Source organism: Anser brachyrhynchus, assembly GCF_964034855.1.
Source record: "Anser brachyrhynchus genome assembly, chromosome: 3".
In the NCBI taxonomy this organism is placed as follows: Eukaryota; Metazoa; Chordata; class Aves; order Anseriformes; family Anatidae; genus Anser; species Anser brachyrhynchus.
Window position 1 is genome coordinate 68,428,341 of NC_137696.1, and position 26,238 is coordinate 68,454,578.

The 26,238-nt window shown below is 40.2% G+C and overlaps 1 protein-coding gene and 1 long non-coding RNA gene across 9 annotated transcripts in view; one reads left to right on the forward strand and one right to left on the reverse strand.

Moving 5' to 3' along the window:
* PTPRK (protein tyrosine phosphatase receptor type K) overlaps window positions 1–26,238 on the forward strand; it is a 421,389-nt gene that overhangs the window by 253,386 nt on the left and 141,765 nt on the right. The window lies entirely within an intron of this gene.
* The window catches only part of LOC308192853, a 58,969-nt gene continuing 32,731 nt past the window's right edge, over window positions 1–26,238 (reverse strand). The window contains exon 2 of the long non-coding RNA XR_013949165.1: window positions 1–26,238. This exon is cut by the window's right edge and continues 21,813 nt beyond it. This is a non-coding gene — a long non-coding RNA (uncharacterized lncRNA).

Genomic DNA, 26,238 nt, shown 5'->3' on the forward strand with positions numbered 1-26,238 from the left:
TTTTTTTTTTTTTAAGTTTAACATTTTAATATATGTATCCATCTCTTTGAATTTAGGCATGCCAGGAGGACACGAAGCTAGGCTGCTGAAGTGAGACTTTTCTGGTGGGGGCTTGAGCATCCCTGTGCAGAGGGGAAACACTAGGAAGCAGAGCTCTAACACACTTCTTGTCCTGTAATGTTTTAATTTCTGCAAGGAAAGTGTAACTTTTCATGCTCTGTAAAGCGAGTGTCTAGCTATTTAGCAAGGGACAAAGCATAATGTCATCATTTGAGAGATGTATTGTCAACTTGGACAGGTGATATTTAAGGAGCCTGAAGAGAGAAATGACCTGGCAGTGTAACAAGACATATCACAAGTGACTGTCTCAGAAAGAATGAGAACAAGACAGACAATTTCCATTACTTCTCAGTGTTAAGGTGCTAGCATTATCCCCTAAACAACCACATGCTCCAAGCAATAATCATGCACTGTCTTCTTCTGTACTAATATGAAAGTGGAATTCAATCTCTTTGACACATATTGCTTCAGCTTCTAACTTGTCAAGTTGTTTCTCTGCTGGAGCTCAGCTAATATATACTGAATGGGCTTTGTATACTGACTGAAAAGGGGAAATAGTTATCCAGTTTCCTTTGAAGCTGGCTGCAGAGGTGTCTAGAAAATGCTAGAAGAGAGGAGCTTTGTTTTTGGTAGCCTTATTGTAGACTAGGAAAAAGTCAAGCCCTTTTTCGAACTGGTTACTCTTTTGGAGTCTGCTCTCCAACCTGAACTGAGTAGCCTGTTAGGTACGTGCTAATTCCCAGAATTGTTTGGAGAGAGACAATCATGCCTGTTCCTGTCTTCCCAGCAGTGTGTCTGTGTGCTCTGTTTTTTATGGCAGAATTTCATGCTTTTTTTTTTTTAAACTTCTCAGCAGGAACGTATTCTTGCAATAGCTGATAGGCTCTAAGTTTTCTGAATCAATCAAGTTCTGCCTTTCAGTGACTATATTCACTTGAATTATGATATTCTGCATATTGATGAAGTACATGTTATAGTAATTTTGCTTTGATTCTCAAGTATTAGATACTGCTGTTGCAACTGTTACATTTCTGTATATGTAAGGAGGGATTAAATTAGTATTCAAGATCATCTGTGAAAATAAGGGATTGCATGTATTTGCAGTAAAAAAAAAAGGCGGGGGGAGAAATCCTCCAGTGGTAGTCAGTGCCATCCAGGAACTTGCTTCTTTTTGTTATCTTATGGCCTGATGGAACGAACCACTACTCCTACAGCTGAAGGATCTGAAAACTCAAAGTATTCAATCTAAATCAGATACAAGAAAAAATTTAAAACATCATAGTCTTATGCAAAACCTGAATCACTTTTGTAATAATTCTATTTAGTATGTATGTTTATGTATGTCTGTTGTCTTCATTTTAAAGCCAGTAGTATAATTTCTTAGCTACAATTACAAGAGTTAGGGTGACGGTGTTGTTATCCTAATAGATAGGTAGATGAGCTACCCTAGCACATACTGAATCAAACAGTAAGTTGTGAAGCTGGTATTATGAGAAAACCAGTAGCTTACTGGCCAAGCAAAACTTTCAGAACTCTTTTCTGATGAATGCCTAGTGGACTGTGGGCTTCAATGTACAAAACGTGTGTGAGGACTCATGTGACAAAACACACCTTTTTTTTTTATTTCCTGCAGCTGTGTGTTCTTTGGTAGGTCTTTTGCCATCTAGTTTGATTATTTTAAAACTGTATTAAATTGATACGGCTAAGATAGGTACAGAGTTGTATTTCTTGCTTTTTTTTCAGCCTGTGCTGCATAGATTTTTCCATGCTTCCTTAAGGAAAATCATGTGTTTAAACATAATATCACAGTGCATATGCATAAGGAAATTGAATTAAGCTTGTTAATGATATCTCAAAGGTTGCATTTCTTAACTTTTGAATACTTCATTTTGCTCTCTTGCTGTAATGTAGCTTTTGTGCATTTAATTTGCTATAAGCAACAACAGACAAGAAAATCCTCCAAATTCTTTCACTTTAAAGTTTCTGCTTGCAGCGAGAGGAAAAGAAAATTAATCAAAAATGCATTTTGACATTTAAAAGAGAATTATTTGCCTTAAAATGCATAAAACATGCAAAAACTGAAATTGCTTGAGTTTGCAAATTTTAGAGCATTACTACGTGACTGACGTTTATTAGGTAAGTTAAAGCATATTTAGTGGGTTTCCACACAGAAGGCTTCACCTTTGTTTAGCAAGCTAAATCACTTTTGGACAAGTAGCCTTTGCAAATTTGAGGAGTCTACGGAAATTTTTTTTTTCAATGACAGCTCATTCCCCTCCCTACTTAGATCTTGAATGTAAAGGCAGCCATTGCCAAGTTTGTTTCCCTGTGACTTCTTGTTTTTTGGACTTGCATAGCCAGTGTACACCTTGTCAATCCCAATGACTTTTGTTACTATTTTAGTAGTATTCTTAGAGCATCTTTAAATCAGCTTCTTTCTAGCAAACATCACCCTTCAGATTTGTGCTGGTAGCAGTGCTGTGTATGTACTAAGATTTAACAGAATGCATCTTCTGTAGCTGCTGGCCTTCAGGTCTTCGGCTTTATCTGAAGAATCCTTCTGCTCCCTCAACAGTTACACATGGACAGAGCAAATCTCAGAATTCACAAGGACAGTATATTTTCATACCAAAACCCTTTCTCCACGTCCTCTACTACGTCAGTGTCATCTGAAGTCATTAGATGAGAGGACAGTGTTTCCTATTAAAATAAAAACAGCGGGAGAGGGAGAGAAGTCTTGAAATGCTCACCGCTGTCTTTCAGATTTTCATAGGAATTAACTACTTGATAGATTTTACCCTCACATTAGCTACTAAAGCTCCTCTCTACCAGCTGCTGCTAGGCTATGCAGTTTTGTGGCATGGTGATGGACTCTGTTTCTTTCTTCATGAGGTCACTAATGCAAGGCAGCTGCTCCTGGCTTCACAAGTCCTTCAGGATGCACAGGGTAGGAGCTCATATGGGCTAAAGGGAGCAGAGGAGATCATGGTTGAGACCCAGCTGTAGCAGCCAACATTCACTGTTCTGGAAAGTATGAAGGCACTGCAGGATGTGAGAACCAACTTTGCAAGTCCTTGCTCTTGTGCAGCTGTAGGTCTGGCAGCCACTGCTCTGAGTAGCAGGCTAGACAGGAAGATGCTTGTCCTTAAAGCATGGGTCAGGAAACCGGTTGAATGTGGCAAGGAGAGGTAGAGTAGGTAGGCAGAATAGGGGGTAGGCATCTCATCTGCCTTTTGTATGGAGATTGTCTGAGCCATGGGCAGAAGTATCAACGTGAACAGTTGAGTCATGGTGACTACACCATGTAGTAGATTTTGAAACAATACTTAACATGTACAATACTTAACATAACGGTCATTCTTGCTTAGCTGCTTTAAAATAAAAGAAAAAAAATAAAGAACTAAAAATTTAAAAAAAAAAATAAAAGGCAGACCTCTGCTGTCTTCAAGGACACGAAAAGATCTATCTTTGTTTGGACTTCAGTGTTGAATTGAAATCTCGTGGTCCCTGATTGCATTCAGCAATAGCTTGTGATTGTCCATCACCATTCTTACTGTACATAGGTGTTATTGGAAATGTTTTCTGCAAAAAGATTTGAAAGAAATAGATAAACTTTTGTTTTCAAATGCCCATATACATACTAAAGCACATAGATGTGTATGTTTATAACGAAATATATATCGGTTTCAAGAAAATATTCTGATAGTTTTGTAAAAAATAAAATTTGGTTTCAGCTCATGGGAACATTTTTCTGTATATTATTATATCTTTAATAATGAAAGAGATGGTTAGAACCATTTTCTTTCCCCATTTTTTACAATAGATATGAAGGAAAGAAATCCATACCTGCAGTATTTTTGAAGTTGGAAAAATAGGCAAAGTTGCGTGTTCCTGCCAGCTATAATTTGTAAAGATGGAGCAATTTATTATCCGTGCATTTTCCAAATGGTCATTTCTATATGTTGGTCTTAATCGATCATGAGAATGTGGTACATAAATTACACCAGTTACCTGGGTGCCTGTAGCAACCCGAACTCACCTGAATACTTAGAACCATTTTCTTATAAGGATGGATTGTGGCACAAGAAAAAGCTATTAGTTTAACAATTGTGTCACAAGAATTATATTAGAAGTAAAAATAAAAAATTAAAGTAGTTGTATTGATTATAAATGTAGTTTGGAAGTTAGAAAAAAGTTTATAAGCATCTGAGAAATAAATTTTGAGATATGTTTTGATTAGAGTTTGAGAGGGAAGGAACATACTGTTTTTGTTTTTTAAAAGATCTTACTAATGTTTATAAGAAAGGATTTTGGAGAAAGCTTAAGAGAATTGCTAGTGATGGAAAATACGCTTGTGGCGTGAGCGCATCACAGTTTACCAGATACCACAGTTTCTGATATTGAAGAGACCAGATTTCCTTTTGTTATACACGTGTTGTAGTAATCCTTTGTGCCAAGATTTCTGCTGATCTCTCTCTGCTGGAGCCAAGAGTAACTGCCATTTCTCCTCCCCCAAGTCCCTGCTTAATGCATAATTTGGCTTTTAGGTGTTTTGCTTTCAATCTTTCCCAGAAGTATTGGTCATATTTAGATGACACTGGGTTTGTGTTCCCATCTGGCATCTTTGGGATTGAACCAATCTCCAAATCTGTGGTCAGAAGGTCAAACTTTTATTATGGGGAGGCTTATGTATTCCATGGGCGTACCTGCGTAGCTCATGAACACTTACTGAATGGCATCTGCTTCCGTCTGGAGGGTAAATGAGTCGAGGCAGGATAGAGGTTTTTCAGTTGTTGATATTGCAAGTAATTTCAGTTTTCCAAGTACATGTTTAATGATGTTTCCCTCGTGAGCAGTGTTCAGTGATCTCCTTGAAACCAAGCTCCCACTGAGGCATGGCCAGTGCAACCTGACCTTGAAATGATAGCGCAAGCCGTGCCGAAAATTAATTGCTGGTAGCATTCTGTCTGCTGTTTGATTTTTAATGAATAAAGAGTTGCTACAAGTTTTAAAGTTTTTATAGATACAAATATATTCTTTTCTATTTATTCTTATTTTTTTAAAATTGATAGTTCAGTTGCTCTTGCTGCAGATTATTAAACACATCTTTTAAGAACTAGTTTGATTTGTAAAGCTTAATTATAAAGTAAAGAGGAAATACAATAGTTAAATGGCATTTAGAAGCTTACTTCATCAGTTTAGTATTATGCTTGCAAAGTGCATAAGCACAATACTATTTTTGCATTGTGTTAAATTTAATTAAATGGCATTCTTAAAAAAAAATTGTGCTAGTCTAATTTATGTTGACAAAGGCACTACAAAAGTATTTTGTAATAAGCAAGGCACTAATACAGCACACAAAATCGATTTCATATTACATTTTTGTATAATTAAGTAACGTGCTAACTTTGAGCTATTTCTTATGACAGCCTGTAAAGCTGTGTTTTTTGCATTCTTGCAGTTGGTATTTAAGTTGAAGAGCACATTTAATTTAAAAATGTTTGCTACCAAGTATGCTAATATAATTGGTACTAAAGTAATTTAGCTTTATATATTTTATTATTAAGTGGAAGTAATTCGGTAATTTTAATTACAATATTGGGAACATCCCGCATTTGAAACGCAGCTGGTCCAAAGTGAAGGGATATAAGATAAAACCTTCTGCACTCTTTCATCCTATATTCCACAAGCATTTATGTTAACCACAACCTTTTTCTCTTATGCAATGTTGCTTTCTTTTATAAACTTTCTTTTTGCTTTTTAGAGTAGATTTATTCACTTCATAAATTTAGCTTGCAGTTTTAGAAGTGAGTTACAGAAACATGTCTTTGGGATGTTCATTTACTGAACTCCCAGTCCTTTGTCCCTTTTTATGGAAGATAAAAGTAAAGGTTTTTTATTGGGTGGTTGCTTTGTTTGTTTGGTTTGGTGCTTTGTTTGTTTGGTTTTGTTTTGAAAATGTAAAAGACGACAGTGAGTGCAAGGCCATTGTACTGTTTTCTTCTTTTCAACTATTTTTCCCTAGCACCCATAGCAATGAATTGTATGTTTTAGCGCTTCGCGTGTTTCTCTCATCCAACTATCCAACCCTTGGTTATTCACTTTCCACATTTCTGTTGTATCAGGATTTCAATTTCCTGTTAAGTATCTGCTCCTGAACGTGGACATTGAAATACTTTTTTGGATGTGGGCTACTGAGAACCGAAAGAGTCTGTAGATCTGTCCTACCAGCATCAGTGTTTGCTTTTATACCCCTTGTATTCACTGTCATCTGTTACACCTGTCCCAAACTGCCTTAACAATACATATTTTAAAGTTGTGTTTTTCTTGACTTCATATGGTTTTTGTCCTTTGCTGACATAGCAGAAGAAATGTTGCTGTTGAAGGCAGGGGGTGACAGACAACGCTGCTCTTTCCTTTCTTGTTAATCAGCTTCTGATGCAAAAGAAAAAAAGGAATATATACTCAAAATAAACCCATTTAAAATAGCAACTATGGATTGACTGTTTCAGTTTATTACTCAGTTGGAGTAATACACGTAGTAGTGCATGATTTTTAAAGGATGCATTCAGCACTTTCTGAAAAGAGGAAGAAGGGACTTCCTAAGTCACAACTTCTGTGCTTTTGTTGACATGATTTTTATGATTTTTATCTTTTGCTTTAGGCATAAACAGAATGAAAACACATGCTTGGCATAAAATCTGGCATAAGCTAGTCAAATACCTCGTGCTCTGCAGTGGCCATAGATCCTAGGTGTAGCCAAACCTTCAGCTATTTGGGTTTGACATCAGTACGTAACAATGTCATCAGGTCTTATCCATTTGTTTTGGAATTTTATTTGGAAATATCATCTTACTATAGAATCATTAAGGTTGGAAAAGATCTCCAAGATCATCTGGTCCAACCATCACACTACCACCACTATCAACCACTAAACCACGTCCCTAAGCACCACGTCCAACCTTTCCTTAAACACCCCCAGGGACGGTGACTCCTCCACCTCCCTGGGCAACCCCTTCCAATGCCTGACCACTCTTTCTGAGAAGAAATGTCTCCTAATTTCCAGCCTGAACCTCCCCTGGTGCAACTTGAGGCCATTCCCTCTAGTTCTATTGCTTGTTATCTTCAAGAAGAGGCTGACTCCAAGCTCCCCACATCTTCTTTTCGGGTAGTTGTGGAGAGCAATGAGGTCTCCCCTGAGCCTCCTCTCCTCCAGACTAAACAACTGCAGTTCCCTCAGCCGCTCCTCACAGGACTTGTGTTCCAGGCCCTTCACCAGCTTCGTAGCCCTTCTCTGGACACGCTCCAGGACCTCGATGTCCTTCTTGTAGTGAGGGGCCCAAAGCTGAACACAGTACTCAAGGTGTGGCCTCACCAGAGCAGAGTACAGGGGAACGATCACCTCCTGGTCCTGCAGGTTACACTATTCCTGATACAGGCCAGGATACCATTGGCCTTCTTGGCCACCTGGGCACACTGCCATCTTATGTTCAGGCAAGCATCAACCAACACCCCCAGATCCTTTTCCTCTGCACAGCTTTCGAGTGACTCTGCCCCAAGCCTGTAACATTGCGTGGGGTTGTTGTGGTCAAAGTGCAGGACCCGGCACTTAGCCATGTTGAACCTCATCCCATTGGCCTCTGCCCATCGACCCATCCTGTCCAGGTCCCTCTGCAGGGCCTCCCTACCCTCCGGCAGATCGACGCTTCCCCCCAACTTGGTGTCATCTGCAAACTTACTGAGAGTGCACTCAATTCCCTTGTCCAAATAATCAATAAAGGTATTAAAGAGGATTGGGCCCAACACCAACCCCTAGGGAACGCCTCTGGTGACTGGTCACCAGCTGGATTTCACTCTGTTCACCACCACTCTCTGGGCCTGGCCGTCCAGCCAGTTTTTAACCCAGCAAAGAGTGTATGCGTCCAAGCCACTGACTGCCAGCTTCTCCAGGAGACTAATGTGGGAGACTGTGTCAAAGACTTTGCTGGATATTTGGATTCACTAGAAAACTCAGTATTTGGAAAGTGTTACATTTCTTTAGTAGAATTTTCAGCTGATGCTGAAAATTTAATTATTAATTATTATTTTCAAAAAATGTCTGGCAGTTCAGCTTTCAGCATGCAAACCTTGAGTCATGAATCGTTCAGGAAATTACATACATTCTCAAAAGGTAGAGACTGTACTGCTGTAATTATTCTTGGTAGATATTATCATTTTCTTCCTGTTAGGGAGAAGGTACTTCATACTGGTTTGAACTTCACTTCTGTTTTGTTTCCATGTATATGCTATGAAGAACTTTGCTTTAGTATACTTCTGAAAAAACATTGGATTTACTACTTATAATTGCAAAATCTTTGTGTCAAGTTGATAAGTTCCAAAAAGCCATTTGGTGCCTTTCTTAGGCAACAACTCAGTTCAGGCAGCTGAAGGAAAATCATAAAGATAACTAGTTTGTTTTTCCAAAAGTTACTATTGCTGCAGTGCAATTTCCACAGAAAATAAGAACTGAAATGAGGCTAGAGAATAACATTAAAGTTCAGTTATCTCAAGGAACTAATAATGTGGGTTGATTGAAAGAGAACAGATTGAATTACTGCAAATGTGACATAGGTAATAAATGAATGCAGTCATTTCTGTATAAGAAGCTTGCATTTTGAAAAGCCAAGTTTGTTCATTGTACTGAAATGTGAAAATATTAACCAAATAAATAAAATAACACCTGAGCCATATGCCCTTTTTTCAAAAACGAAGTTTTACCCAGTTTCATAAAAATAAATCAGTTGAAATAATCAGCTTCCAAGTTATTACCACTACCAAAGAACAAGTGATCTTAATGTCTGATGCATAGAAAGTGGCTAGAAAATGCTGCTCATTACTGCCACAGCAGTAACATACTGTAAGATATGAAAAACATTACACCAACATACCTGATGCCTGAGGATGTTAAATGCTCTAATATTTTGAGGTCTTTATGAAAAAGATTTTTTTTTTTAACTTACATTGTTTGTTTCAGTGTCAAACTGATAGTGCTTACAAAACTTTCACAGCAGTGTAGTCCATGTCACCTAAAATGGTCCCTGAGTTCTGTAATTCAAGAAGTAATATGGGATTTGCCATGTGAGCCTTTGAGACAGCCTAACTCAGAAGAGCAAAAAAAATCAGTCAAGGTGTCTCCTGAGAGCTATTTTTCAGAAGTGTGGAGGAGCAACAGTTGTATGGATATAATTAGGACTACATGTCTTAAGGCTTCCAAAAATCCCATTGAGTTCATGTATACATTTTTATCTTGCAGTATTTTTCCTTGAGTACTGGTGAGTTCTTTCCTTGAAAGCAAACAAGGCTTAAATTACTCCTAATAATTTTACTGTGTTTTATTGCTGTATATTGACTGTGAAGTTTGCTTTACATATAGATAGCTTGAGGGATTAACATTCTTCATCTTCCCATTGCATCTCTCTTGGGTAGTATCCCCTTGCATTCCCTGCCTTTCCTTTAGCAGGGAGAGCAGAAAAGACCACGAGGCCTCTTTGCCAACTGCAATGCAAGCCAGCAATGCACATTAACTTGAATCCCCCTTGTTGGTGATTTAATCAAAGCTGCATGATTTTTTCGCTGAAGAAAATGAGATCTGCTCATTGGTCTGGCTGAGATTTTGGGCAGAGAATTGTTGGCTGATGGGCATTAACTAACTACTGGACTGCTGATACTTTCAGGGACAGTATCAAAGATGATCACCTGTATCTCCTTATCTTGGACATGTATCTGTAAAAGTATGTTTTGCCTGGAACCTGAAACATGCCTATTTTTAAGTTGAGTAGCAAAAGATGACATATGGGACGATATTAAAATTATCTGTAACGAGACTGCCTAGAGAGGGTGGTACAGGCCAGAAGGCACAAACAGTATAACTGGAATTACAAGTCAGGCTTCTAGTTCTCAGCTTCACTCTGATCCCACCAGTAAAAACAGTGATGATATTGTTAATATAAGGCAGTAGGTGAAATTCTTTCATAGCCATTAACTACTAGGTTGTGTTTTCAATGTGTGTTCTAAATGCAGTGGTGGTGCCAGGTCTCCTATCTTAAAGTAACAGTGGAGTCTTCCCAAGGGAGATGGCATTTTGACATGTATGGGGGGGGGGGGGGGGGGGGGGGAAGGGGGGAGAGAGAAAGAAAAAAAGAAAATTGTTGGGCTGAGAAAAGAAATGTCATGATTGTTTAACAGGATCTGTTGTCTAAGCTGTAGACAGCAGGCTCTTACCAACTAATCTTATTTAGCCCGTAAACCAGCCGTTGCCCCCGAACTGTTCAAAGTTAATTATTGTCTGTAATTTTTTTTACTGCTAGTTTAAAAATAATGAATATTCACTGCTTAGAAACAATTAACTATGTAAGACCAAGCTTTATTACTTTCATTTCTGTAGCACGTAGGTGATGATTTGGCTTTTTCTTGAGCTGAATTGTGTCATGCCATGAAGGACTATAACAGTACTAATTTACTTGAAATGTGATTGAATTTATCACAGCCAGCACAGCCTTGTATGTTTTTTCTTTCTCATTTCACAAACATAAAAGAAAATGAAAATATCTTTCTCCCTCAGTTCTGATCATTCCCTACCCATCCCAAACCCATAAGAAAAGAAATCTTACGGAATACATTCAAAATTCCCATCAGTAATACAACTTCACCGGTGTGTTGTATTCTTAAATACACTGACAAACAAGTGAGGGTGCGTGGGTGTCTTGTGGTTTTTTTTTGATTATTTTATTTAACTTGATTATTTTATTTAACTGTAAGAGAAACTATTAAAGCTTTATTTCAGGTCTTCCACATTTTGATACTGGGTGTGGTACAAAGAGTATAGATGAAAGGGAGTCTCCTGGGTGTCTATTTGAGCAGTGTGATAGCTACTGTTGTTCAACCATCTAACCTACTTCCCCTTCTCACTGCAGACATTAACCTTATAAGCCCTAAGTATTTAGAAGTTAATGGCCTGTTATACAAAACTAAGTGTTCATAGTGATGGGATATTAAGTTATTAAATGTACTTTGCTGTGTAACTAAACCTCAAGTTGTGCACATAAATAACCGCACAATTTGTTAGTTTAAATTGAGTGCATCTATTTTTCTGCCTCTGCAGTCCTTGTTATGTTGGGAATAGTATTGAAATGTGAATCTGGTAAACATCAGTATAAATCTCTTCCCTTCACTGAGATATTGAAAGAAGTGCAGATCATCAGTTTTCTCTCTTGAAAATAGGAATTTCAAAATTAACAGATTAAAGAAGATAAATTCAATAACTGTATGTTCTGTCAAGGCCCTTATATATCCCTGTCAGACCTCACTGAAATTCATCCTACGTTTTGAAATTTTCAAAGAGTTAAATTTGAATTGAAGCTAATGTTACTGACAAGAGGAAAATAGAAGCAATTGGTTTGCACTAAACAAGTTTGAATGGTTGTTAATGTGAATGACTTTCAGGCAGTGAATGTCAGAGAACAGTAGATTACTTTCTTTACCTCGGGCATTTTAAACCATCTCCTGTGGTAGGCCTGACATTATTTTTTTTCTCTTGAACACGGGAAGCAAAGTAATTGGAGTCTGGTAATTTCAGCCCATGGCTGATAAAGATAAATCATAACGAGCTACTGGAATACACACCGACAATCCACATAGGGCTGCTAGCACATGAAATCTCACTAATGCATTATTCAAATTTTGTTTCCTTCTGATTCATATTCTAGAAGGCCCCTGAAACTGTTAATTATGAAGCCATTGACCATTTGTTATTCTGAAGAAATTTCATGCCATAAACCAATTGCTTCAAAACGCCTCAGCTTTGTTTCCCAAACTCCAGCACCCAAGTGCTGTGCCTGTATGCTGGTGCGGGCTTGACTCATTTGTCTTGAGGCAACAATAGCTCCTTCTGTTGCTTCTGAGCGAGGTGCCCTCTATCTGAAACAGGCAACTGCTTCTCCTGGCAGATGCTCAGATTGTTCTGTTCCTGAGTGCCTTTCCAGTAAGGTGGGGCTGTATGCCTGTGGAAACTCATCCCAAGCCGTTGCGTGGGCGGTTCAGCTGAAAGCTAGCCTGGAAGCCTCGTGGACTTTCAGCTGGCTTCACGTGGTTGCTCGAGGTTAATCCTTGACCCAAGGGAAGGAATGTGAAACTGGCCATGGGGCAGGAATGTGGCAGTGTAGTTTTGGGTTGGGTTACACTTCCAGGGAATTGCACCTTTAGTTATTTTGCACCTTTTCAACCCTTCCTTGTTGATGATCTTCTCCTAGCCTTGATCCTCTGCGAATCCCTGCCTTGTTGCTGGTCTGGTCAGTCTTTAGCAGCAAGATCTTTCAGTCGTACATGGTTGCTCTGGCTGTATCCTCTGGGAATGAAAAGCATCTAAATTCCAAACAGTTGTTGCATATAAAAATTTGAGGCCTCTCTGCTGGTTAAAGCAGATACGGGGAACGGTGCTGCATCATCAGGTGAGGGGGAGGCAGGGGGACCAGAGGGAATGTCATTTTCTCTTTGGCTACTCCATTTCTTGTCCTTGAATTTAAGCAACAATGTAGTTTTCATCCCATAGCAAATTACCCAGTAGGCAGATTGACTCATTTCTGTGGTCTCAATTGCACTCATAATAGTGCTTGATGAAATTGTTTATGCAAATAGTGTATTAACTGAAAGACACAGTGCTGTATTGATCAAAGCTATTTTCTTGTTTTGATGCAATTCATCCAGTAGTTTCAGCTGAGAAAAAAATATTGGGAGCCTAAATATTTAATTTCAGTGGTTTCAAAATGAGATGGCTCCACTTCTTTGATTTTGAAACAATGTTTTGTTTTGAAATTGAGCTACGCTAAATCATTAAAAGTGTAAAAACTACCTGGCAACAAATATAGTGTGACATCCAGAGAAAAACTTTTACTTTGGTTTTACTGAAACTAATTCCCTTCCCTTCCCTTCCTTTTTTTTTTTTCTTTCTTTCTTCCGAATCCCATAGCTCTATCTGTGAGCATTCCTTGGGGTTATACACAGAATCGTTTCATTGTACATCTCAGTATGTTGTTTCCTTCCAGTTTGTTTCACAGCCAGGGAATAGCTCACTGCCATTTATAATTTTCAGGGGATCTGAAAACACGAAGGAAGAGAATGAGTGGTTTTGTCCAGAGGAAAGCCTTCTCCTCTGTTTGGGGACCAACCTTTTCAGTGTTTCTGATTGAAGATTTCCACTGTCACCTGTTATCAAAAGCCCTGAGTATATTCAAAGAGGATGTTTATGTGAAGATATACTTGAGGATATCTTTCTCCCCTTCTGAAAGGGAAGGAGGAATCACCTGTCACATTTTCCAAAATACCAAAGAAATGATTCACAAGTCTGCAGACTTCCCCACCCTGTACCACCAAATTCAGTGTTTCACTTGTGCCTCATTAATTTTCCTGTGAGTCCTGTGGGGTATATTTTCTCTCGGGTAACATGCCAGTGAAGAACAACCCTCCTGGTTTGTTGGCCCCATTCTGATACCTCTGTTTTGTGGCTAGGAAGTTGTGGTTTGGCTTTGAACTCTTGCGCTTGTCTGAAAAATGACACAGAAATACCAAGTATTTACTTCCCCTGTGGCCATTTGATTCAGAGAACTGTATATACACATACCTAGATGTTGAAGATGGTTATTTTAAGAGGAAGGCCATGGTGCAACAGTAGGGGAATTTTCAGGAATTCAATGTTTGAAAGGCCTCTTGGTGCCAGAGGCAGTCTTGTCCCTGGAGGTAAGGTGTGTTTGGGGCACCACCATATAAGAAGGACAACACTATTAGAGAGTATCCAAAGGAGGGCTATGAAGTTGGTGAAGGGTCTGGAGAGCAAGACATATGAGGAGCAGCTGAAGTCACTTGGTTTGTTCAGCCCAGAGAAGAGGAGACTGGGGGGAGGCCTCATGGCGGCCTGCAGCTCCCTCACGAGGGGAGCGGAGGGGCAGGCGCTGAGCTCTGCTCTCTGGGGACAGCGACAGGACCCGAGGGAACGGCATGGGGCTGGGACAGGGGAGGGTCAGGCTGGGGGTTAGGGAAAGGTTCTGCACCCAGAGGGTGGTCGGGCACTGGGACAGGCTCCCTGGGGCAGCGGTCATGGCACCGAGCCTGCCAGAGTTCAAGGAGCATTTGGACAACGCTCTCAAACATATGGTCTGATTTTTGGGTGGTCCTTTGGAGACCCAGGAGTTGGACTCAATGATCCTTGTAGGTCCCTTCCAACTCAGGATATTCTGTGCTTCTCTAAACATTTGCATCTTTTTTCTGCATAGCTCTTGAGACTGCCCAGTTAATGATCATGATTTATAGCTCTTGGTTGAATCATTTTGTTTGAAGTCTTAGAACTTTAAATTGTTGTGAAGGACTACTGCTTGCTAGAAAGAAGACATTTTTAAGTGCAAGTATTTTAACAGCTGCTAAAGGACTTCCTTTAGCAGCTGTTTTGAACGAGAAGAACCAAGAAGAACAATTTGAACCAAGAAGACTGAAAGCACATTTTCAAAATGGTGTAGTCATCGGAAGGAAAATTTGTCGTAAATCTCCAATCTGCTTTTGCCTAGCTGGTGAATTATTCAGAATTTGTCACTATATCATATTGAACAGAAATCAGAATATTGAACAGTATTTTAAACAGTACATGCCCTTTTATTGACTGCTTTTTGAGAGGTTCCGAAAACTTTTTAAATTCTTCTGATATATTAATTTTAAAATGATTTGTTAAATGAAGTTGTGAAAGTTTAAGAAAATCTGCTTATTATATGGCAAGATGTGCATTAATATGAATTGTGATGCCAGGCTCATATATTATGAGCCTCTTTTTTCATGCTTAGCCAAACACCTAAATGCTAAAGAACAATATGACAGTGAACACCAAAACAAACAAAAAGGGAAGAAGCTGGAAAAAGAAGTAATATTTAACAAACAAGTCATATGTCTCCTGTCAATTTGGTAAGTAATGGATTGCCTTTTTAATGGTTTGCAATAAGCTAAATAATTATAACATACCTAAGTAAGCAATTAGGATATGATACCATTTCAAATAAACATTAAAATATGGTGTTTTAAATTGTTTCCTTCTATTATCAGAAAACACGTTAATATCTTAGGTATATGTAGAGAAATAGAGTGAGTAAAAACTGAATAAAATATTCGTTTGCTTGCAATTGTGTACAAACTGGGGATTTCTAATATCTCTCATACCAATTGTCAGCCTTCGAAAGGAGGCCTTTATCATAAGATACAGTGCTCACACATGCAAAAAAGGAAAATCACAAGTTGTTTAGATTACCGTAGCCTTTGTTTTTTATCCTGTTATTCCAAAATTCTGGATCTGAATAAGAGGGCTTGTGTTTTTTGTTTTCTTTTGATTTGGTTTTGGTTTTGAGTATCCTGGTCTCTTCTACTGTGTAAATTTAGCAGTGAAATGAAAATCTTGTGTTTGATCTCTCAATCTATTGCCATGGAAATGAAGGGTATTCCAGAAATTCTTGCTATCTGCATTTGTTGACTGATTCAGAAGGGAGAAAAGGTGAGAAAGAAACGTCTCTGATGAAGCAGGGAGGAGAGGAGGTTGTTGGAACTGTTATATTGGGGTGACTATTTTATATGCTTAAAAACATCACTGTGTTTAAATTGCACAAATATGATTGTTAGTGCTATACTTTATACCAATTCTGACTTTTAGTTCTATTTTAATATGAACTGGTAGTGGAATTTCAGCACTAATTATCACTTATGACTTTCAATACGTGATTAACTACTCTGCTAGTGCTAAGTCAGCATTTCAGTTAGCAAAAATAGGAATGATTTATGATAATGTTTTTGTTTTAAGATAACTAGTTAGAACTAGTCGTGTTGTATGGCATCTTATGTTAAGCATGGCTCCAGTTAAACTTCAGCATTAAGCAAAGCCTATTTCTCCCCAGTTCCTTGATGCCAAGCAATTTCTGAATAGAATGGGAACTCATGAAGGAACTAATTCAACATTAAGAAAAGAAGAATTCAGATCTTATAATTCCAGCCCTGGGGAAAGCAAATGGAAATAGGGCTGACTAAGAGAGGTTTCTAGCACTTCGTTCAAACTGCAATAAAGAGTTGCAAACAGTAAGAAAACAGTTGTAAGGAAGCTATGGATTTGTGAAGAAAACTACTTTGTAGAAAAGTGAAATAACTGCACTCACATAGAACACGCTGTCAATATGAAGGTAAAATATGAATATGTAGCTCAATATGAAGGTAAAAGCATGGAGAGTGTGTCTGTACTCACCTGTCTACATTTTTTTTTTTCCTTGGGTAGAGGGGGTTGTGACAGGATGGAATAGGGCTTTGATTAGAGACCATGGCAAAAATTAATCAAGATTTCTCAGGTAAACTATTAACCCCTAAGAAAGCATCAAGCATGTCAAAATATGATACTGCAAGCAGACCAAAACTTGTGAAGAATAAAGCTTTGATGAGGAGAACAAGAGAAAATCCAAGGTAGTTACATTCCTGAGAAAGAAAGACAAGCAAGGCCTGTGAATACAATTCACACAAATAGCAAGGACAGTGGTGCATGAAATGTGTTATCTGCAAACACAGCAGAAGACTAGAGCTTGGTTGCGAAGCCATTCTGAAACATTTGTCCTATGTATCCTTGGAGTACTGGTGGTCTACGGGATACTGCAAAAAGCACTCTAGACTTGAACAACAGAACAGAAGAGGGAAATAAGACCATACATGCATATGTGCTGACTCATGCATGGACTAGCAAAGAGGAAAAGAAAAGTAGAAGAGAGTAGCAAGAGTTGCAAAGGTTAACCTACTTCGCATTTGGGAATGAGCAGGAGTTGTAGCAGCACTAGCGCGCAAAGCAGTGTGCAGCCTTTTCCATGTCCCCCGTCTCCTCCCTGCAAGAGTCTGAGGATTCTTGAGGTAATCTAATTTGAAATCCTCTGCTTTTAGTCTCAAGCATTTGATAAATGAAAAAGTGAAGCCTGGAGCTAAATGACACACACACACACACACACACACACACAAAACAAACACAACAGTTACTTGTCTGAATAAGTTTGGAAAGAGGTAGCCACAGGTACGACTTCCCTCAAATACTTGCTGATCATTTCCTCATGCCATCTCACAAATCAGGAATTTCCAGGGTAATATGTGTGTTGTGGTAAATTGTTCATGGGGTAATAGCCTGATGAGATGCATGTTGGAACTAAGTACTACCTTCTGAATGGATAAATACTGCACAACAACCTTCACTGGGATATTGGTAGTGTGTGGAAGAAATCTGGGTGGTGATTTCTTGGCAATGCCACAGCAAGCAGACTTTGTTCAGTAAGCAGCTTTACTCCTACGTAATATCTGTCTTATACAGTTTGTGAGGTTTCTTTCTCTCCCTGTTCTTTTTGTCATTGTGTATATCTTTTGCTATCCAACCAGGGAGCTGTTGTGAATAAAGGGTCATAAGAGAAGAGAACCTAATTTGTTCTGCCCACAAGAGATGCTCTGTGTAAATAAAGAGAGATAATGGAAAACTACCTTCTGTCCTGAAAAGTTAATGTGAATGACTCGTGGGTGGAGGCACAAGCGGTATTAGAAAGAGAATTTTGTGACAGTGACTAATCTTCTTTTCTTTGTAGGAAGGTGGGGATGCTATTCAGAATACTGAGGCTCCATCAGATTTTTTTTTTTTATTTACTCTTATTTAGTTATAAAAGTGAGGAGGACTGAAACATAATCCTTTTGTAAACTGTCATTATTATGCCCTGGAAAAGTGCTATTTTGATGATGCTATTGTTTCTTCTTGCCAAAAGTGAATGCTGTGTGTTTCAGAGCCCCCTACCCCTTATGTCTACTCTGAAGAATAAGAAATACATGGGGAACTTGGAAGGTCAGAGACTCTACAGTGCAGAAATCTGCTTCGTTTGTTTCTTAATCCCAAATATATATTTCCTGCCCCTTTCTTTATTCAGTGAAGATATGCAAATGCTGAATGCAGTGGAAATTGAGCTTAGAGCAAGTTTATAACATGAAAACACATGTTTATAATAGAACTTGGCAAGTGAATGTTATCTTTCATCCAGAGATCACAATCCACTGTGTGTGCATTAGGGATTGCAACTGAGCCTGGCTGGACACTGGGATTCATCGTTCTTGTCTTGTCTTTCCTTAAAAATGTCCTCATCGTTTGGATTGCTTTTGACCAAAAGATGCTTGTGTGGAAACTTTCTCTTTTGGGTGGTAAAAAAGGCCCTCAAAGAAAGGTTAGTGACTACATTACTACATTTAAAGAAAAAGGAAGGAAATGAATTTAACTTGCTGCAAAACACACACATCAGCCAGACACAGAATCCACTTTTGTGGGTTTTTTTTGTTTGTTTGTTTGTTTTTTTCCTAGTCCTGGCAGCATTAGGCACCTTGCATGTTTCACATACGTGTGAACAATTTATTGGTGTAGCAGCAGAAAGCTGCCATTTTTAAGAACAGAATGTTAACAGTTAAGAGCAGAATGCCACTATTAGACGTGCTTTATAGCTAGCAGGCACCCTATATTTTTTGCAAAATGTCAGTTGCTCTAAGACACGTTTGGGGCAGGGGTTTCTTTTGCCTAGCTTTACATTGTTGCTTCTGAGGTTTGCTTGTCAAACTGAGAAGTTTATTAAAAAAGTAGCACAGTATACTCGGCACGTATCTTCCCATTGTTTTGAAGGCTACCAATCTTCAATCAAGCAAAGAAGAACTTGTGGGGAGTACCTGACTCACATGTGTGATTTTCTAAAGAGGTTTTGTAATTTCTAAATCTACATCTGCTGTTCCCGTAGCTAATCCTTTTGAAGTTTTGTAGCTTATCAGTTTCCTACAGATGCCCTAGATGGAGATATAATTTGAACGGTCTGCAAGGTTTCCCCTCCTCCTGTAGCTGCTCCAGAAATCTTTGACTTTCAGCAGGTAGGAGGAGAACAACTTGGCCTGTGCATAAGCCCTGATCAAAGGGAGGGCAGTGGCTCAGGGACGCGCACACCCATCCTAGCAGAACTGCCCTGCTTTTGAGATCTGCCAGAGCTCATCCCTCCTCAGAGGGAGAGCAGGGACAGCCTATGCTGTGTTTTTCTTGGCAGAACAAGCTTAAGTTTTAAACGGCATTGTATTTACTAGCCTGTACTGGGACTAATTATTTCACTGCTGAGAATTAATATTTTGAACTTGACAACAGAGTCTACTTTTCAGCACTCATCACTATATTTTACTAGAATCCTACTCCTGGTAAAGGAGGTCAGACTTCAGAACAACCCATACATACTATATATTGGTGTAAATTGCTGAAGAAATCACCAGAAGAAAATTACATCCTTTATCATATTTTGCAGTTACATTGGCAATGATTATTCCCTGACATAGTGATCCAAGCATTTATTGACAAGTCTGCAAAATGTTGATGGCATTGTGGTTTTCAGAAGGAAATATTCCTTGGGTTAAGAATTCAGGAGCCAACCTGTGACTGAAATATATTTTAGCTGGCAACATCACAAAAGTATTGTTTATTTCTAGAGACTTTCCAGCCCATGTTGTGCAATATCAGTTATGCTGGCTGTGATGTTATTGAGTGCTGCAGTAATTCTTGCACAGGTGGTCCATGAGGCACACTAAAATGAAACTTTTTGTGAAATCTTTTATAATTGCGAGCCATTGTTCCCATTAGACAATGACTGTGAAGCATTGCTTTAAGCCTGGAAGCCAGTCTAGAAACAGTAGGTGAATTCTGCTGGGGTGGTGGTGGTGAATAGCAAAACAGTAGGAACGGGACAGACAAGCAGGAAGTAAAACTAGTAGTGCTTTCAGACCCCTGCAATATTTATGCAAATTTCTGCCCAGGAGCAACTAAGCTTTGTCTCCATCATATCTGTACACTCCATTCTGAGACCAAAATGAAGCCTGGATTTTCCCTATAGAATACACAAAGCTGGTGAGCAGCTGAAAGTCAATAGATAACGAGGTCTTTCTAGTGAGCAAATAAGCAGTCAGTTTTTCAGATGCTGGTTGCTCTGCTTGTGATGGGTGGTATATTTTAAGGAGTCCATCAACTACTCCGGGAGTAACAGGGCAAAGAATACTTTGATGCTCTTGAATGAACTGTGATGAAATCTAACCTCTGCACGTTGTTGCTTTTGTGGGGAGAGATAAAAGTGAAGTCCTCCCAGATCAGATAGGTAGTGTGCTGGATAGCTGAAGGACTTGAACGTCACATACATCACTGGCTTCACAATCGTATCTTGTAAGCTCATAAATTGGAAAGCACAAAAATTACCCATGTGTTCAGTAGTCACGCTCATCTGAAAAAAAGTTAATTGAAATTTCTGCATTGAAATTCAAATGAAAATTCTGAAATGCAGTAGCCAGGGTGGTGGCCAGGTGGGCAGGCAAGATCTCCTCAGCCTTGTGTCAGGTTGGAGGCCATTTGTAGCATTTCCCCCTCAGCGTGGAGAAATGGAACAAGGACATGCTTTTACAAATCCTCATGGGAAAGAGAAGACAGGAGCTGTTTGCTATTCCCAGTTGGTTTTCTTTTCCAGTAACAGTCTGAGCTACAGAGTCTGTAACCGCCAAAAACTCTAGCGAGGAGTAAAACAGCCTTTCTCTTGGGCAGGGTCCTGAAGGAAAGAGGTGAGGGAAGTGCTTACAGTTGTGGGCTTGTAGTTTTCACAATTAGTTTTTACAAATTGTTCTACGTAGCACAAGGGTTTGTTGCAAAATGTAGAAGTTCCTTGTTTCTAAATAATTTTTAAGTAGTATTCCTGGAGCTGTGCCTACTCCATAGGTGTCTTGTGGTGCCTTTATCAGGGGACCAAGGACTTCATGGTTGAGCTGAACAAAGCACCCCGAGTACCTCAGTGCAGAGCCGCTACTCACAGAATTTCCTGGTGCAACTGTATTGTGCAGTATATGAAACTGTATTTTTTGTTTTGTTTTGTTCAGAGGTCCCTTATTCGAAGGGGAGCATGGTCTTATTTAAGAGTGCATGTTTGAATGTTATTATTGCAATAATACTGCTACTTGATCTTGATCTCCTTAGAAATAACTTCGCTTCAGGAACATGTCAGAGCTTTACAACTAAATTGTAACATGCAGAGAAATAACTTTGCAGTAGAATATAAATTAGTTGAATTACAATAAACAATTGCTGCTCAATTGCAACAAATGAAACTCCAAGGCATAGCCCAGAACACAGTTTAAAAAGAAATGTCTCGTTGTTGTGGTTGTTTGAGTCGTACCCACGGAGGAAACAGTGTCTTGTTTTCCTCTGTGCATTGTGGCAGGCTGGCTGTCTGCTGGTAGGAGAATCACAAAACGGTTACAGGATGGGACAGAGGGCTTCTCAACCATAAAAACACGTCAGTACGTGTTTAGTAAATGCTAAGGTTTACTTTCATTGCCAGTAATACCTAGCTTAGTGAAAGGATTACAGGGATCTCAGCAGAGAAGACTCTGCCTGTTGGATAGTCTTCAAAATTGGCCAAAGAAGTAATTAAGGATTTATAGGATATGATTGGACATAGTTTTTTATACAACTCTACAGTAGAATGACTAGATATTGTGCAAGCCTCATGTAGCAGTGTGGAGGCTGTACAAACTGTGATAAGTAACAAGTAAACCATGGGTGTTTTGGTTTTTGTTTTTACGGAAATCCATAGTGTTTTCTGATTGCTCAGGAACTAATGCCCAGTATGTGTTATTGCTTAACTGTATGCTGTTGGGTGCTGTACAATACAACCTGATCATGGAAAGAAATGAACTTTGAAAATTATAATGTGTTTGTAATCCTTATTAAATCTTTGGATTTTGTTGGAATATTAAGTGTGGGCCACTTTCATTCTCTTCAGTTTATCCTTGTAAAAATGAAAAGTTTTTTTTTGAAGTTTTAATGGTAGATCTTTCTCTGTCAGGTTGTCAGCTATTTGAAACCCTGAAAATCCCTGAACAAATTTAATTACAAATCTTTTTGTGACTTCTCATTTCCAACATGCTTCTGTTATGTTTCCATGTGTATCTTTATTTAGGGTGACTGCCATGTAATTCCTCAATTTTGCTCCCCCTCTGTCTGAGCAGTCAAATTTAGAGGTGCAAAAATGTGTAACCCCTTCTCTGCTGAATCTTCTGGAGACTTCAAAAAAGAAAAAAAAATGACATTGAGGTGGAATACCCAAAACAGTTCCTGGTGGTGGGGGGGGGGAAGCTTCAAGAGTCATAATACCTTTAGTAGGATTTTTAATTGGATTTAATAGCTTTTTAGCGATTTATTTGCATCCTATAGGGTACTGCCAACAGTGTGGTTTGAGAGTTCCTGAATGGTAGAGAAACATAACTAGGCTGGCTGATGCGTTCCACCGGCTACATTCCGTAATAATTTTTGCTTATGAACAGTTACCTTGAGTGGGCTGTGTTTTTGACAGCCTGCAGAAGACTATTCAAAAAAGTCATTCAAAAATCCTTGTCTGAATGTGGTACAGACTATAGGGGATATGACATCTCTTTTGTGTTGTTTGTCATCAATATCTCAACCTTCACTAACTGATCCTGTTTTTCATGGCACAGGCAACTTTGAAGTGGTCTTTGTCATCTAAAACAAAAGTATAGAATACAAAAGCTGTAGGATAGCTGGAAAAGCACCTCAGTGTCTCCAAAGCCCCAGGTGTCTGATCTGCCTTTGAAACTTTCTTCACACATTTGTCAGAATTTCTCTAGTGTTGGCTGTGATCATTCTAAAAATTCAGGTGGCATTATTATTAAATCCCAGCCCTGCAAATAAAAGTATCTGTAGCTATTCATTTGAGTAGTCCCAGGAGAATTACAGCAATTCAGCCAAATTCTGTGTGTGTGTGCAAGGTGAAGACCAAAGAGACCAAAGATATTGATAGCTATGTTGAACAGGGCAAGTTCGCAGTCCTAGAAATGGATTCCAAAGGGGTAAACCTTTGTTTATGATCCTGTCAAAGTTGTCTGAATGGCAGCATGGATGAAAAAGAAAACATGATTAACAAAATGGAACATGCTTAACAGAGTGAGGCTAAAGAGAAAAGGTAGATAGCATTTCTTCTAACTTCCAGTAGGTTCTTCCCAATATGTGTTGAAAGAAACTGGAAAAAGTGAGGGACAGAATCTTTCTAGAGAGAAATAGGAAGCAATGCCTAAGATGAAACATGGAAGTGTGGACGTCCCTACAGATCAGAATCTGAGTGTGTATGTTTATAGAATCATAGAACCATAGAATATCCCGAGTTGGAAGGGACCCATAAGGATCATTGAGTCCAGCTCCTGGCTCCGCACGGGTCTATCCAAAAATTCAGACCATATGACTAAGAGTGCAGTCCAAACGCTTCCTAAACTCCAAGAGGCCTGGTGCAGTGGCTACTTCCCTGGGGAGCCTGTTCCAGTGCACGACAACCCTCTCAGTGAAGAACCTCTTCCTGATATCCAGCCTGAACCTCCCCTGTCGCAGCTTGACACCATTCCCTCGGGTCCTATCACTGGTCACTAAAGAGAATAGATCGGCACCTGCCCCTCCACTCTCCCTCGTGAGGAAGCTGTAGGCCGCGATGAGGTCTCCCGTCAGCCTCCTCTTTTCCAGGCTGAACAGGCCAAGTGACCTCAGCCGCTCCTCATACGTCTTCTCCTCTAGGCTCTTCACCATCTTAGTAGCCAAGGAAAGGTTGGGCCTGGTGCACAGAGACATGGTTTAGTGGGTGACATTGGTAGTAGGGTCATGGTTGGACCAGATGATCTCAAAGGTCTTTTCCAACCTTAATGTTTCTATGATTCTATGATCCTGCTCTTGCAAAAATCTCATCACTGAGGCTAGAACTGAGGGTTTGGTAGCACAAATGTCTGTATGACACAGAGTCTTTGAGAAGACTAACCCATCAAACAAATTAAACAAACAAACAAACAAACAAAAACCTAACAAATCCTCATGGTAACTTTGTAGGTGAAGTTCATTTGATGTAGGCGTTTCACTTCCATGTCAAAACAAAAGGCTTTGGAAAAACCTCAGTAGTGTTGCTGTCTCGTGGTTGGCAGAACAGAAAGAGATGAGTGAAAGAGCAAGCTCTGAAGGGCTGCTTGTCTCAGTTTGACTATACATAGGCAAGGAAGTGAATGGATCCTTGACCCGGCTCTTGTCACGGCACCTGTGAGGTTATTTTACACCCAAAGCTGAGTGAGTGTAAAAAGTGAGAGATCATGTTGTTGTTCCAAGCAGTTCCTGGTTGTTGGTCAGCAACAGCATGTGCTGCTCTAGAGCTGAGTGGTCTCTGGCCAAATCATTATGGGGGAAACTAATGCAATACTGAATTAAAAAACTAAAGCACTTTCCTGAATAAAAGTTCCCAAGATGATCGTGACAAGGCTACACTGGACCCTGCAACAGTAGTAACTGTTCCAGTTGGTAATGGGTAACAATTCCAATATTTTATTGTGTTATCATTTTTCCAGTTATGCTTCTCACTATTTCTTTTACAATTGCTTTATATCCCTGCCTCCATTATCCGTGTGCTATCCATCTATCACTGTTTTGTTTTATCATAATTAGTTTTTATTTTTCTGATATTTAACTCTATGCTAGCCCAAACCAGGACACACCACATCACATGGTATGGAATATTCCTTTGGTCAGTTGGGGTCACCTGTCCTGCTTGTGTCCCCTCGCAGCTTCTCGTGCACACCCAGCCTCCTCGCTGGCAGGGCAGTGTGAGAAGCTGAAAAGTCCTTGACTCAGTGTAAGCACTGCTCTGCAACAATTAAAACAAGTAGGAGGAATTTCTTCTCAGAAAGAGCGGTCAGGCATTGGAACGGGTTGCCCAGGGAGGTGGTGGAGTCACCGTCCCTGGGGGTGTTCGAAGAAAGGTTGGACGTGGTGCATAAGGACATGGTTTAGTGGGTGACATTGGTGGTAGTGTGATGGTTGGACCACATGATCTTGGAGGTCTTTTCCAACCTTAGTGTTTCTATGATTCTATGTTACGCTGACCACAGGCTAGAGCCTGAGCTGGAAAAGGTCACGTGGAACAAGGTAGATAAGGCTGCAATTTGTGAGGTCCTGCAGTTTTGCCGCCTAACCTAACCCACAAAGGTGGCCTAAAAGAAAGCTGGAGAGGGACTCTTATCAGGGAATGTAGCCATAGAACAAGGAATAATGGTTTTGAACAAATGGAGGGGAGATTTAGATTAGATGTGGTGTGAGGAAGAAATTCTTCACTCAGAGTAGAAAGCGCACATGGGAATTAGGGCTGAAGATGCACCTTGCTTCTGTTCTTTTCTGTAAAGAATAGAATGAAGTTACCTAAAAAACAGTGTTAAAAATAAACCCAGGGCACAGGATGGGAGGTGGAAGTTAGTCCCTGTGGCCAAGGGGCAGCCTTTTTCTCTGGTAAGCCAAATGGTCCGGGGGAGCTAGCCTCAGGAAAGGGGCCCTCAGCCCCCCCAGCCCTCCTCCTTGTCCATGTGAGGGCATCTTCCAGGCCGCTTCCAACACAGCCGCCTTTGGCCACGCGTGGGCCACTCCATCACAGAGGCTTGCTGAGGTCACAGTGGCCACCACTGCCCTGCCTTTGCTCCAGGCCCTATAAAACAGGACCCCTGCAGCTGGCCCACCACTCACTGAGCTTCTAGGCACTCTGACGGCCAGCTTGTGCAGCAGGAAGAAGTCCAGAAGCAGGGAGGTGAGCAGCAGGCCTCCTCGGTGTGAGAGGACAGTGATGCAGTCCAAGGAAGCACCGAGAAGGAATGCACCTAACAAGAAGAAGTGTCATGGGCAGAGGGGTAGCGCCTGCAGCACAACTGACACCAGTGCTCCAGGGACCTCTGGCGCGCAGCCCACAGACACTTACAGGCGGTACCACTGGCACCGCAACGATGCGGGGAACAGGCCGCCCCCTCAGCCATACAGCGACAGGGGGCCTGGGCCTTCCCAATGGCACAACAGTGGTGTGGGGCAAAGGCAGGAGCATCAGGCAGGCAGCCGCGTGGAGCAGAGGCATGCCCATAGTCCGGAACGCAATGTGGGACCCAGCCGTGGCCGTAAACCAGATGGCAGCGTCAAACCCACAGATGGAAATCAGCCGGACAGTGGCATGGGGCCTAGGGGTGGAACTGGGCGACCCCCTGGTT